At 45.6% G+C, this 15,467-nt stretch overlaps 1 protein-coding gene across 3 annotated transcripts in view; it reads right to left on the bottom strand.

Annotated features, from left to right (window-relative positions):
• Nucleotides 1-15,467, bottom strand: part of CHCHD6 (coiled-coil-helix-coiled-coil-helix domain containing 6) — a 101,747-nt gene that overhangs the window by 6,042 nt on the left and 80,238 nt on the right. The gene's annotated exons all lie outside the window — the stretch shown is intronic.

Below are 15,467 nucleotides of genomic sequence, written 5' to 3'. Positions count from 1 at the left end.
TACTGAAGGAAGAAAGAGATGCCATTCCAATATTTTGAATTAAATGAATTACAGAAATGGAAAGTACACGATAGCAAGATGTTTCAAAACAAGGCGCCAGGAAGGTGCAGGAATTGGAAACAAGCTGGCAAATGATCCCTGCAGACTACCAAGGAAAATTAATAGAGAGAGAAAGGATGTGGTAACAATACTGACTGATGAACAGCAGTGCTGGGTGCATAAATTCAGGATGTCAAGCTTCTACTTAAAAACAGTTCTGGAAGAAAAACAGTAAACCCTACTGTTAAAATGCACTGGAAATATGAAGGCCAGCTATGCCAAGCCTCATTTCAGGACAGGTTTCCCCTGTGCATCCCTCCAGATTGAAGTTTCTGACTTTAATTATTCCTGGAGCATTGTGTATACAGGGATTCAGAGCAGGGATTACTAGCAGGATCCTTGTTATAAGCACCACTTCTCAAACAAATTACACTTCACTTGACGTCAGTAACATACACAAGAAAACAAATTAGATAAAGGCAGCAGGACGGCATGAAACAGATCCAGTGCAAGAAAATTGCACAAGGTCACCCAGAAAAATAAACACATGTTAAAGGTAAACTTGTACAATGTTTCCAACACTGGGGTGAACCAAAGCTTGGTGTGACCCTGACTCCATGCATCCTCAGCATGCTGGGGACTCCACACAGCTCAGAGACCAAGCCTAGATAAGATGAGAGGAAAAGAAAGAAGAAATGAGAGCAACCTCAGTTATCCTCTAAACTCTGAGGGTTCATCCCCAGCCTCCCTCTGCCCCATATAGATGGGAGACAAGGGTGGCCACCTGCTTGGAACCCTGGCTGCTGCAGCTGTATGTCAACATGTGGTTATGGCTCGCTGCTGCCCATCCCAGCCCCATGCACCCAGCACAGCAAGGCAGGCACAGGCAACCACTCCCGACATCCTTCTTCTGTGCCTAATTCTATTTCTGCTCGGTGATACAGTGAGATTCCACGCAGAAGTGTTATGAGCTTGACTGGCTTTATTTGTTTAACAGTTCACATTTTCATTAAGCTGTTGTTATTCGGCAGCCAGTAATTTTATTTATGTGATAGCCATATTCATCTCACCATACGGGTGTAGATGTCACTCACCCTTTTTTACAAGCAGAAGAGGCAAAAACAAATGGGATAGAGCAGAAGGAGGACTGTGACTCCACACAGATTGGTGTGAGATGTACTTCTGCCTGTTTTTGTGATACCCAAAAAGAGTAGGGCCACAGTAGAGACCCTACAGGTAAATTAAATCCAAAAACATACAGGGAGCCTACTTCAACTGCTCGCCTGCAATCCAGAAGCTGAAATATCTTTGAGTAGAATCAGCCCCTTTGACACACTGCTGCCACTCTTCTGCACCGACCGAGCGCTGCTGAATGGGCGCTTATGGTATCTGACCATCAGATTTTTAAGAATTAATTACATGCCTAGCTCTTGCCAATCTCTCAAGTATTTTGTAATAGCTGGTTCCAGGAACTGCAAGATCTGATTCAACCACAAGGAAAAAAAAGGTTGGTTGTTTGCCCTGCACCAAAGGCCAGTTAGACCATTCACCAAGGTCAGGCAAGCAGACAGAGAACTAACAGATGTGAGGTGTCAGCAGCCGGTGCTGGGACCATGATTCAACCATGCCTCTTAGACAGAGATTCCAGAAATCACCCGATAAACCCCAAATATTCACCCTGCCACTCCCTTGTCAGCACCAAGGAGCTGAGACATGCAGAAGCCTCCATGCTGCGTGGGCACAAGGCAGGGAACTGCAGCTCAGCATTTCTCCAGCTCCTTCCTGTCCCTCTCCCTCTTCAGAAGGTGCCCTGGTAGAATGCCAGATGCTGGAACAAGCCACAAAAGCCTCCTAAATAATGATCTCCCATCTCCTCCCCTGCAAATTTACAGTCCTGCATCTGTGTCAGGACAGACACCTGCTTCCATCTGTCTAAAACACATCCTTTACAAACAGGGCCCAAGGTAAGAATGTTTAACTGAAGCTTTTTATAATGTATTAAAAGACTAGGAAAGAAAATGACAGTGTTAAAGTGCGTTGCTTGCTCTTCTTGTGGACGCTGCTCAAGTGGAGGGGGAGTTGGTTGGGATTTTTAAGCTTTTTTTTTTTTTTTTTAATATGACAAATGATGCTGGTCCCCATCCTGTAATTTCCCTCACTGTGCTGCATGTCTGTTTATGATAGATACCAGCACAGCTTCTTAGGTGTCCGTTTATCTGCTAGAAAAGTATTGTCTGTTTGGAAGCAACTCATCCTAACAGAGCAGCCCCAGAGGGGGAGACAGAAAAAGGAGGGGGAAAGAGAGACAAGGGGGCTGTCAGCTGGGAATACATCCATGCTTCTGCTGCAAAGGATCTGGCAGAAAGCAAGCACCGTATTTAGTTTTAGCTACATCCTCTCTTCCCACCTCCTAGACCATTCTTTTCTTGTGTCACTCAACACCTCTTTGCATCTTCTTCCCACAGAGCCCTTATCATTAACATACGTTTCGGTTCAGACTTGCAACCTGTAGAAACAAAGCAAACCCACAGCTTTCTTCCATGGGTCTGTGCCAGCACAGCGGAACCTCAGGTCCAAACCTGAACTATCTATAGGGTAAGACAGGCAACATTTAAATGAAAAAAAAAAAAAAAGCCATAAAGGAAATTAAAAAGAGAGAGAGAAGGGGACAAAGAAGAAAAAAACGTGGTGCAATCCATGTGTATTTATATTTTACGCTTAAGGAGACTTTAACAGGAACTTGTCAATTTTCTGTAACCAGGATTAGAACAGAACAAACTCAAACACTTTATTCTTCTGAAAAGCCCTCTGAGCTGAATTTCCTTCCCCACCAAATGGCCAATATAAAAAGGAGCTCACAAATCCCTATGATATCAGTAACTTCTCATCACTCTTGGAAAAACAGAGGCCGGGACAGATTCATTAATCCAACCAAATGAGTCTGTGAAGCAGTCTGGCTGCCAGAATCCCCATCATGTCCCATACAAGAACCAGCACTCCGCAATCCTGGTCCCAAACCATCCTGTCTGGCACATGCAAAGCAAAAAACCAGAACTGAATGCTTTTAGAATGGAAAACTACAGTCATTGACCATAGCTGCCCAGTCAGGTAAGCAAGCGTCTTTACAAAGCAATTTTATCACTTCAAGCTTTAAAATATCTACCACCATTTCGCTCGTTCCATCCTTCATACCAAAAGAGCAAGGTCATATCTGGAAGGCACTGCTGACTCCCAGGCAGGTGCACCACCTGTCTGAGCAGGGCACATCCCAGCAGCTCCACACTGCCAGGGTTAGCCTGCTGTGATACCTAATGAGCAAAGGTAGAGCTGGCATTGAGATCTCACTGCTATTCTGCAGCCTGAGCATGTCCAGAGGGATGATCCTCTGCCTCTGGTTCAGATAGATGTATGTACACAGAGCTTTTTTTAAGACAGCCAAGTTAAAGAACTGCTAGAGCTGAACCTGAATTAGAGACTTGACTTCTAATAAAAGAAAGCGTTCCTGTAAATTTCAGTGTTTTTGTTTGTAGAGATAAAAAAGAATGCAGAGTTGGTTTCTAAGTATGTTTGTTTTGAAAACAATGACATTCCACCTGTTAGATGCTATCAGTCAGATGAGCTTAAGTTGTGTGAAGTGGGTGTCATTGCTTCCTGACTTAGAACTGAGGCTTACATCCAGAATCCAAGTATGTACATTGTCAGAGGATGTAAGCCAGCAGAGAGGACTGACTGCTCGTGGCCTGCAGCTACGTCCTCACACACCTGCAGCCTCCAGGCTCCCCCAGCACCGTCCCTGGGTGACACTGACCAACAGCCTCCAAGCACGAGGCTCTGGATGGCACAGACTGAGCCCAGCTCCGCCACCTGCCTGCCTTCACTTTCCATCAGCCTGCAGAGGAGACACGGGCACACAAATACACGCAGCTCCCCCAGCACAAGGGGACAGGCCAGCGGCTCGGTTTGCAGCGAGCTGCTCCATTTGTCCCACTCTGAGTGCAGCATTTGAGCAGTCAACCCACTCCCCTTTCATCTGCTCCCCAGTAGCCATTTCTCCAGAGCTGCCCATCATTTCCTCATCAAGCAGTAAAAACGGAGGATCGCTAGAGACACGGCTCAGCCTTGCTGAGATTTCACTCTCTCAGTGGGTTGTAAATGCCCCTATAATGTTGGCTTTTTTAATCTTGTGTTATTATTACCCGCGGCTGCCATTCAGTCTGCAGAGAATAAAGCGCCAAGGCTTTCAGGGCCGCACAATGGCTCTGTGCATTTGCCAGCGGTTGGACAAACAATACCTCTGTGTTTCAGCTTTATTGGAAAGCTCGCTGTTGTGGGAGTCTGGCTGCGCGCGTCCCCCCGTCAGGCAGCGTGGAGGTGTGAGAGTGTGCCCACCGACTCAGCTGCCATCCCAGCAGCACGTGCTTCCACAGCTGCCAGTGAGCCAGCACAGACGTGCCTCTGCCCAGAGACAAAGGTAAGGGCTGAGATGCAGAGAGAAGCCAGGCAGTTTTCTGCAGATCAGCCCAGGGGTACGGAGGCGAACCGGCCCCCTCCATGAACAACTACACTCAGTGTAAGCGGTGTTGCCAGCTCGCATGAAAGCCTGATGACATATGACATAACCAAGAAAATGTCAAAGCAATGGCCCAGAATCATGTTCTTACATGAATTCTTGGCTTCCGCTGAAAGCTGAAGAGCCTGAGATCCTCGGGCTTGCAAGGAATGCTTGAAAAGTGGAACGACTGAAAAAAAGTGCAAATTAAAAAGTAAATGAAATGTGAAAAAATGCAGGGCAGGCTCCTGTGATACAGGGAGACCGATCAGTACTGATTGCAGGGGACACTGCAGAGCTGCAGGCACTCCTCGCTCACAAACGAGCCCTGCTGTACAGCCTCACAGGCTCAAAACCCAAGAGAGAAGTCAGAAACTCTCCCCAAAACCACAGAGTTGACATAAAACCACTCCGAAATGCACCGGGGTTATTTCACTTGCCTTCTGGGTTTAAGCACCTGAGTCACAATCTCATACCGGTGCCTTCTAAGGAGGAGGGCTTGATTATTATTTTTTTTGTTTTAATTTTTAAACAGAATTAAAATTCTCATGTACTTGTAAAACTTCAGGAACAACTGCACAAAACTAGGGCAGCAGAAAACATGCCAAATACTTCAAGGCTTGGCATCAGAGTGTGCCTGCCTGCCTCTGTGGCAGGAGGAGTGTCGGTCTGTCTCAGCCAATGTTTCTGAGTAAGAATGCCTAATCCCGATAGCCCGTGCACATACAGAACACCTATACTTACTGTCAGCTCTCTAGGAAAAGACCTTGACATTTTGCATTAAAGCCAATCTCCCCTGTACATCAGCATAAGGTAAAAAAATATATGTATATCAAAACCTGGGTGATCTGAAAAATGAAAGAATTGGGAGCTGCCTTCAGTAAGAATTAAAGCTGAAATAAGAGAGGCGGTGAGATGTGCACAAGGCAAGGAGTGGAGCTGGAGCAGCACAGTATCAGATTCCAGGCTTTCCAGATCCATGCCTGCAGCTGGCCCACATCCCCATCCCCTCCTGCATGCCAAGGGAAGAGACATCTTCAATGTGAGGAAATGGAGGCTTTGCTCTCTTAAACAAAATAAATGAAAGGTGAATTCATAGTTTCAGAGCACGCTGTAATATTGCTGAGATGCGATGCTCTGTGTGCCAGAAGAGCTGAAAGGCAGCCCTGGCTTGGCGCTGATGGGACTTGCCTGGGAAAAGGAGCTCTGCTCTGCAGGGAGAACAGGACTGCAAAGTTCTCTTCCAAAAAAGAGTAACGAGGTGCACAGAGAGCCTGCAGAGGTGTCAGAGAGGCAGATACCATTATCCCTTTGCAGGCTGAAGGCAGATTAGGACTAACACAGCAGCAGCACCAGGAGCTTATCAGCAGTCGGGCTGAGGCTGTGACACCTGCCCGCACCGCAGCCCTGCCATTACCACCTCCCCATTCCCACATAAGCCCAAGTGTCCGGGTGCTTTGAAGCACGAAGCAGTAAGACAGGCAGGTGAAGCTGCACTCTGATCGGCTGTCTGAGACAGCAGCACAAATACCTCCACCTCACCTCTCATCCATGGCATTTCCAAGACATCCGTTCAACCTCAACCCTCCAAACCACAGAAGTAATATCTGCCCAGGTAGAGCTGGGCAAACAAACACGAGTTAAAATGACTGCTCAAGGTCGCCCAAGGACTTAGAAGACAGCTACAGACATGTCTAGCAAGTGGATTACTCTCCCCTTTTGAAAAGCAGGCGGGCGCACCGGGACTGAGCCTGCTTAGCCAGGTGTGGAGCCTGCTATGCTCAGCACAGCTCCACCGAGCAGCACCGCCTCCTGCTGCCAGCACAGAAATAAAGCCTTTATAGCAAAACTCATTCAAACAGATGCAAAGAGGGAAGGGGGGGGATTGCATCTGGGCTACGTTACCACAATCTATACGCCCTATTTGTCTGTTAGTTATTAAATTACCCACAAGACATCAATAGCTCAAGCCTCTCCGAGAGGCAGAGATTAACCAGGAATCGCTGTGTGGAAATGCTGCACATCTCCAGTGAGATCAGCCTCACTGTGAGCCACGGGCATCTGGGAACAAAGGTGAGAGCTCTCCTGTGAGCAACGAGTGGCACAGAAAGGTGGGGAAATGCTGCTGCAGGGAGGAGGGGATTTGCAAAGCAAGAATCTGTCAGGAGCAGCTTCAAACACACTGCACAGCACAGACTTTCATCAAGCACACATAGCTGCAGCACTGAAAGCTGCACTTCTGTCCAAGCACTAACGTAAATGGGATTTTTAGTGAGAGACAATGACGCTGGTATGTAAATATTAATTTAACAATCCAGTTGACAAAGCCTCAGCTGATCTATAAATAGTTGTGTTATTAGCAGGTGATGCTGAAGGCAGCTATCCCAGCTCCTCTTCCCACAATCCCCCATGCCATCTTGTTTTTATTGACCCTGGAGACGCAACAACCCATGGCATGCAGCTTGCTTTTCGCTGCTACCTGCAGAGGAGTTAGGAACACTTGACAACACAATACATATTTATCAAGGCCCTTACGAGAGAGGATCCTGCGGCACTACGCTCACAATGGCTCCCAGAGCTCACAACAGAGCAAAAGGTTTAGAAAGAGAGGAAAATCCTGCAGCCTTGCTTTCAGGCAGGAGGTGGTTGGGAGCTGGGAATCATCAGGCGTATGGGGAAGGACTGACAAAGCCCCAGTGTCAGGACATGTCAGTCTGCATTTACACTGCTGCTTTGGCAAAATACTTCTGCAGTGGCCTACAGTTACTGAAGGTGATGCTACCCTCAGCGTTCATTTGCTATCACAGAAACAAAGATGTCAAAATCCTGATCTCTTTCCTCAGCTAGATTTCACCTGGAATTATTATTTTATTACACACAGTAAGTCTCATAGCTCATTATCCTCTCACGGGGCTGCACACACAGGAATTCCTTCTTTCATGCAGGTATGAGAGATTATGGCCAGCAGGCAGGAATATGCCATCCTGCTAAATCTGCTGTGGCATTTGCATCAGTACAACAGAATCACCCAAACGGTGGCATGGCCAGCATCCGTGGAAACCACGTGAATCATGGTGTTTTAGGCTACTCACACAGGTTTGTATATATTTTCCAGAAGTCTTTTAGAACTTCAGCCTTCCCCTTGTTGCAAAGAACAGTGACAATACACTTCATGGGCTGGGCTTGTAAAAAGGCAGCTTGAATACGAAGAACAGAATGGACTTTATTAAGCTTCCCTCCCACTTGCTTCAAGTTTCTAAAGAAACCTTCTGAACACAAGAAGTCACTATGTAGCTGCTTATCATACAGCTAAGAAAAGGAAGGGGAAAAAAAAAAAAAAAAAGCACAATCCACGCTATTTTGCCATAAGATCCATCACATTCTTACAGCCTGTACAGCAGCAGGCTCCAGAGCTTAACCCAACAGGGACTCTCCTGTGCCAGTCTCCAGTGCATTCAGCCAGAGAAGAGGCTGGCACAGCCACGGGCACACATGGAGCAAACCAGAGCTGTGCTACTTGAGGCTGCAGATCCACATCCCCTCATCCCAGCCCCACCAGGTGGCACTTCCAGGACACTCTCTAGAACATGGTCCCATGGATGTAAAGCTTTCCACGCAGCAAGCTTTGGATGTCAGACTGTTCCTTCATTTGTTTGAATAGCCAACATTTATAATGTGTTTAAAAACCTTTTTAAATAGAGGGTTACGCTGTTATTTCTTTGATTGCAGCCCTGTGATGGCCTTACAGTCAGGCTTTTATGACCATCAGGGATTGCAAAAATTTCATTTCCGCAATAAAGTACTCTTAGTAAACTCTCTTTTTCAAATGGAGTCACTTCTGTGTTCCATTATTTATGGAAATAGGATAGACAAGTTTGGTTTAGCAGAATAGAAACTTAAAATAAAGCCATGTTGAGAAAACTCCATAGAATTTAGCAAGAGAAGCACTACACACTGCCAAATTGATGATAAATAAAGAAATGAGTCATTCTCATTAATCAACTAGATAAAGACTAGCGTAGTAATAGATTTGAAATCATCTTCACTGTATTATTTACTCTAATAAAACTTTTATAAATCTAATAGCAATAGATGTAAGCAGCACCAAGGAAAAACTAAAACGTTTAAATGGTTCAGAAAATGGAAGACGCTGCAGCAAGGCTGCAGAACAGCCTTCCCAGGAGAAACCCAGGCAGCTGCTGACTCCTCCGTCTGTGATGCAAAGCCACAGATAAACCTGCAGTGCCAAATGACCCGGCAGAAGCTTGCTGTATTCCCCAAACCTCTACACGTGTCATACCCAGTAGCTCTTGCAAAGTTGCTGCTTCCTTTTTCTCCACCATCTCCAGCTCATACCACAACATCCATTACCCAGGTCGTTCATTTCAGAGCCCAGCCAGCTGTAATCCAGGAGCTCCTACAAACCAAGAGCTGCAGAAAAGTTTAACTAACTTTGCCTCTCTAGAAGTGCATTTCAAGCAACAAGAGCACGGATGAAACCCAACTTATCAGAGTAATTCATTCTTCACGCTTGTTTAAGCACGGTCGCTCACCGAAGACAGGCTGGCAGCCTTCTCCATGGGCTGCAGGCTGCCGTGCTGCTAGGAGCCGCGCTGAGACAAGTCCACATCACACGTCAGTGGAGATGGACTGCACCTTCAGCTCGGGGATGGAAAGATCAAATTGCTAGATAGACTCTCCTCCTTGCTGGGTACCCTGATTTTTATCAACGGGAAAAGCCAATTAAAGTTGATAAAGACACATCCTCTGCTGATTTTGCCTTACTGCCCACTGCTCAGTGCTAGTATAATGGATAATGTTCTGCCTGTGGGTGTATTTTCTAAGATCTGTCAGAACTGACAGCATTTTGGCACCTGGATAACTGAAGATTTATACCAAGGGTCCAGGAACGCACCATTTCTCAGTAGTTGATGGGTACATTTTTCAGCAGGGCTTCCCTAATTAAAGGGCTAGAAAGAGATGGGATCAGATTGATAGGTTTTGCAGTCAGATGTTTTATGCTTAGTTTGATAAATTATAAATCACCTTTTGAAACTTTCTCAACACGTGACAAAAGCATGCAAGAGAAACTACAGCAATGCATTCAAAATGCCACAGCACAGCTACCTAAATTTCATTTCTATGGCAAAGCCTTTAGAGATGCACTTAAGAAAAGCGACGCTGATTGGAAAAGTAAAGAAGGAAATCAAAAATTAATAGCAAGGCGATGAAGTCTGAACCTGTATCACAAAGAGGGCAGCTGTGAGTTCCTTGCTCTCAGGGTCTCATTCAGACCAGCATGCCATTAAAGCTGTAGAGAAGACAGACACAGAATGACCATCTGGGCTGGGAGAAGATGTTTGCTCGTAATTTGAAACATGAAACCAAAGAAATACAATGCAGAACAAACAGGAATGTGGAAAGCACTTCCCAGGCACGGAGAGGTTAAAACAATTATTTGAACAGCTGGGAAAATTAAAATGGTAAAATAATAGCTACCCTTCAAAATTCTACAGATGCGGAGAGACTCTTCAATGAATAACTGATAAAGGGGAAAAAACATTTTAAAAGAGAAACTGTTTCATGCATGAAGGTCATACAAGCAACAGCTCCTGTTAAGCACTCGGATTTTCTGACTTGGCAAGAGATTAAGTATGGGGCTAACACAACCTTTTACACCTAGAGAGCCAGGGTCAAATCTTTAATAACTTACACATGAAAGCAACTTTGGGCAAACCCTTTCTACTGCTTGTTTTAGAGAGGCTTTCTTACTACAGCCCAAGCAAGGTCAGATGCCAGAATTGTAGCAGCTTGTTTGCTTTCCCAAGGAGCATTCCTAGCTCTGGCACAGCCTCCATGGGTGCAGCAACTGTGACAACCTTAGAGCGAACAGTTCAGGCAATTTTGCCACCAGAGCTTCCCCTGTGGAAACCTGCTCTGGAAAGAATGTGGAGGTGTGTCCTTTTTCAGAAAAACTGACAGTGTACAGAGCAGCCTAACTGTTCAGAAAAGGTCTAAGAGGAAGAATAGCACCAAATCAGACTTGCAGCGTGGGGTACACAGTGCTCCATGTGAGGACAGGGGACACAGACACGTGCAAGGGGCTCACAGCTCCAGCACAGCCATCTCCAGGACAGGAAGGAGCTGAAAGAGCACAGCTGGGGAAGGTCTATCCTGGTAGGCAATGAGCCCTCTTTCTCTACTAGCTATTTTAAGACATGAAACCAAAAATTTTCAGAAAGAAGAGGAAAAAATGACAAGTGAGTATGTAGCACTGCAGAGGAGAAATCAGCTGCACGATGCCAACTCTTGTTTCCATTCCCCACCCACTTCACATGCACCACCTCTTCCACAAATACTGAGCAAACTGTTACAGGGACAGCAACTGAGCACACCTCGGCAGAATCCAAGAAACATGGATCCTTGGGGAAAAAAGGCAGAATCAGAACAGAAGGCCAAATCCATCCAACCCAGCAGTCAATTCTTCTATCGTTCACGCATATCATTTTGCTAATGTAAACCAGTCTCCAACTGCAGAGCCTTAACTACTACTTTTTCTTAAAGTAGAAGGGAATTCAGACAAAACAAATGCTGAGATGCTACAGGAGGACTTTCTGCCTCCAATCAAAGGGGTTTGTTATTCCAGTTTTATCTGAGCAGCTCTGGAGAACGGTGAAGTAGCTTCCTCAATCTGCTTATTTCTTCTCTCTCTCAAGCAGAGTCTAAAGTAGGGCTATTATTAAACTATTCTAAGCACAGTCACTGTATTTCTCCAGCTGACAATCATCTGGTATTGAGTCCTGAAGCTGTCAGATATCTCCTCTGATGGGTTAAGCACCTCACCAGTCAACGATACTAAAAGAACACGGAAAGGATGAGCTAGCAGCCTCTCCCATACTTCTTGCTGATACAACCCTGAACACTCCTAGCTAGGCAGACCAGATTTGATCACTTGAACAATCACAAGTAAACCAAAGTAGACTGCGACCCAGGAAGTAACAAGGCTGACAGCAGGTTTCCAGCAGAGGTCTTGACCTTCCCATGGTCCTGAAGGACCCAGACATTTTTACAAAAGTCAGGACCCTGCTACTCTGCCAAACTACAGGTATCTAGACCAAACTAAAATTACAGCTGCAGCTTTAATTCAATAGGCTACCTCTCACCTCCAATCCTAACTTGATGTTGGGAGCTGCTGAACTGTTAAGCACCATTTTCTACTCTGTCCTTTAGGTAACTGCATCACAGCATTGTGTAGGGGCTGCACAGCAGAACCATTTAGGTAATAAACCAGCTGGGCACATGGCTTGCCTTAGTAGAGTTGCTACTCATTCTGCAAAACCAGCAAATCCATCTCTTGCATCTTGCCATGACAGTGGCTGTGATAACAACATGCAACAGGGATACCCCAGCTTGTCTCCTCACCATAAGAGCACAATGATCAGTGATCAATCTTCCACTTGCCCAAGGCAAACAGCATCCTGCAAGGTTGATGGATAGTTAGGTAACGTACTTTGGGATCCTCCAAGGTTAAAAATAAGTGTATAAATCTGACAGGATGAGAAAGCTGAGGCAGGAAAAGGTGTGATGCTTACACAGGCACACAGATCTTCCCATCCTCTTTTGACTGAGTCTCTCTCAAACTCACCCATGTTTCCTGAGTCAACCTCCCCTGTGCCGACCTGCTTTCATGTTCAGCAAGGGGCACAGGGAACACAGAGGATTCCTCTCTGTCTTTACAAGCTTCCAGTATTCAGAGCCCAACGATTTCTCTGCTCCTCTGATCAGCCACGTTACGATGCATATTTAAAATAAGACAGATACTGAACTCTGCCTTGCCCCCCGAGGGAAGCACAGCCTCCTCTTTCCAAACCGCCAGTTCAGTGCCGCAGGGAATAGGCAGTCTGGTGTCAGCTTCAATACCGACTCTAAAATGAAGGAAAAGCAAACAAAGGGGATGGGAGAAAGGAGAGGAGGGAGAGAGGCAGAGAGTGCAGAGACATTGGAGAGAAGCAGGTAAAAAAAAAATGAAGACAGAGGGGAAGGAAAAAAATCTGAGCCCAAACTTTAGAGAGAGGTGAGTAAAGGAAAAGACAGGAGGAGGCGGCAGCAGCAGCAAAAATAGGCAATGGCATATGTCTGGCTTTCTTGTACATTCCAAAAGACAAGTTCTATAGGTGGCCAGAACTGCTCACACTGCGTAGTGAGGAAGATATCGCCCACTGGATTCAAGAGAGCCCCTTCTTAAAGTATATGTGAAATACCCACAGTTTGAGTTTCAGTTGCTGGATGTCACAGAAGAGCCCTGGAACAGTTTACCCCTTGCCTGTAGCTCAAACATTTGCTATGCACTGCCCTGAACTAATGAACACCATCCTAGTGCTAGCGTGGCATTACTATCAGAGTTCAACTCAGCACACCACAAAACAAAAAGTCTGAAAATGCTACAGGGAAATAACTCAGCAGTGCTATACAGCATTTGATCCTAGGGCTTGTGGGTCCAAACAGGGCTTCCTGCATGATGCACTGTTCTACATCCTGACCAGAAAACACAAACTTCTTTGTGTTTTTAAAGACAATATTCTGATATTTCCTACAGGTAAAGTAGGAAAAGAAAGTTTTGCAAACATTAAAAAAATAAAAATAAAAATCAAGTACATACCTCAACTTTGTAAATAATAAATCCCAAGTGAGAAATCAGGACACGTTCTTACAGCTCTACAACACGCAATGATAGAAGTCTGTCAAGACTTCAGTGGCACTTCCAAAATTCATGCCAAGATCAAGAAACATTTGTTGTTTCTAAGGCAGTTACCGGGAAGAACACAAGCTTGACCAGGGCGAGGCATGCAGCATGGCATCTCACTTAACCATCCTGCTGCCAGGACAGAAATGCAACCAGGCACTGAGTTCAAGTACAAACCAATACTGATAAAGCCAAGGAAAATACCAACAGAGCAAATGTAGATCAAAGATGGAGCAAGAACCAAGGATGGTGAAGAAAAGCAGGTAGGGCCCAGATGCAAAGTTACAGCCTAGAGCCTTGTGGAGCAGTTCAGAGCTACTGAAGAAATTCTTTTACGTACCTGGCTGGTGGGTTCAAACATCAGCCGGATTCAACACTACTGGAGAGATTAATTACAGACAGCTACAGATTAATGCACAATCCCTCTGGCCTTTTATCCACATGACAGTGTACCAGACTGCTGTGATTTGGAAGACACTTCTCAAGGGAGGATGCCTGCTTCAACCTTCAAGCACCACAACACTCCTGCTTTAGTGTTGTCCCTTAAGAAAAGCTTTTCATAGCAGCAGTGAAAGCTTTTTGCACTGAACAGCTGGAGCCAAAGTCGAAGCACAGCCCCGCAGTTTCCTTGGCTGCACAGGGATGCCATGAACCTGAGTCACAGGGAAACAGCACACATTGGCAAAGATTTGAGACAGAGATTCAAGATATTAAGAGTCAGAACTCCAATTTGCAGGATTTACAAGAATATTTTCTACCTTGTCCTTCTGCTGCCATCTGTCCACAGCTGCCATCCAGGGACTATCTCCTGCATTTCTGCTCCTTGAAAATATTTTTTTCCATAAAGCTTATCAAAGCCACCATCTTCCCAGCAGGAGCAGACAGGCCTTGCTGTCAGGTCTCCCCAGCTGCTCCATTTGCTCTCTTCTCCACATGGATCTCTCAGATCCCACAGATTACTGAAGCAAGAATTTGGATACAAGAATCAAGCTTCTAGGAGGAGATTGCTGTTATTATAGCAGATCTGGCTCCAGATACAGCCACTGTGAACTGGGGCAGGATACGAATCCCTCCTTATAGACTTCTACTGTGCGATCTCACTCTTCGTTTCTTCACATTCCCTTTTCTATATTACTGCAAACATTCCTTGATTCAACACAGTCAACAAGAGAACATGAAGAGGCAGACTCAGATTGGAACAGCTGGCTTCCTTGATGGCATCACATCCCAAAGAGAGGTAAAGAATAGCAAGAAAAGAGACTGCTTATTCTCAACAGCAAACAACTCCACGCCAGAGAAGAAAGCACAGCCCCGCTGACTGTGAGAAAAAGGCAGCAGAGGGATTTTAAATATATTTCACACTCCTTGATGGATCATGCCTGAAGTTTTTGTGGGAAAACAAAGCTCAGAGGAAACCAGTACTGACAATGGCTGAGAAAACTTCATAAGCCTGATCCCGTCATATTGCCCAAAGCCCACATACAGACCTGCTAACACAACCAATTCCTCAATGGTTGCCCTCCACATCTACTGCTCTGCACTACCATTAAGCTTTGGAATAAGCTCTTGCCAGTCGTGCCAAAGTGTGTTTAGTGCTAGATGGATGAGTGATCAACAGGGACTGGAAAAGGTGGTCAAGTGTCATTGATTCTGTCAACGAGTTCTGAACACGACTGTTGGACATGACAGTCACTCAGGTCACAGCCTGTGACCACCCTGGGCACACACGAGTGCTGACAGATCTTCAGCTATTTCACACACTGTCATCTACTGTGCTGGTCCTTGGACTCACCATTCCTCTTTCCCCATCACGTCTGCTGCCCTGCCTCAAAACACAGTGGCAAAAGCAAGATAACATAGCAAGAAGCTGACAACTAAGCACAGGTCCTGGTGAGCTGCAGAAGGTGCTCAGGCCAGCTAGGATCTGGTCCAGAGCCTGCATGTCCCAAGAGAAACACTTGACTGGATAGCGCAGAAGGGAGTGCAGGAGCAGGATTACAAGCTACTTTAAACCTATCAGCTCTTTTCTTCTCCCAGGTTGCTCACACTCAATGCAGTATCTTTTATCTCACTCTTAAAAAAGAAAAAGAGGGAGGGAATTATTAAAGGATAAGGCTTCCATTTCTCAAAAGTGAA

This window comes from Phasianus colchicus, chromosome 11, assembly GCF_987193195.1.
Source record: "Phasianus colchicus chromosome 11, bPhaCol1.hap1.1, whole genome shotgun sequence".
NCBI lineage: Eukaryota > Metazoa > Chordata > Aves > Galliformes > Phasianidae > Phasianus > Phasianus colchicus.
This window is presented reverse-complemented; position numbering and strand designations above follow the sequence as displayed.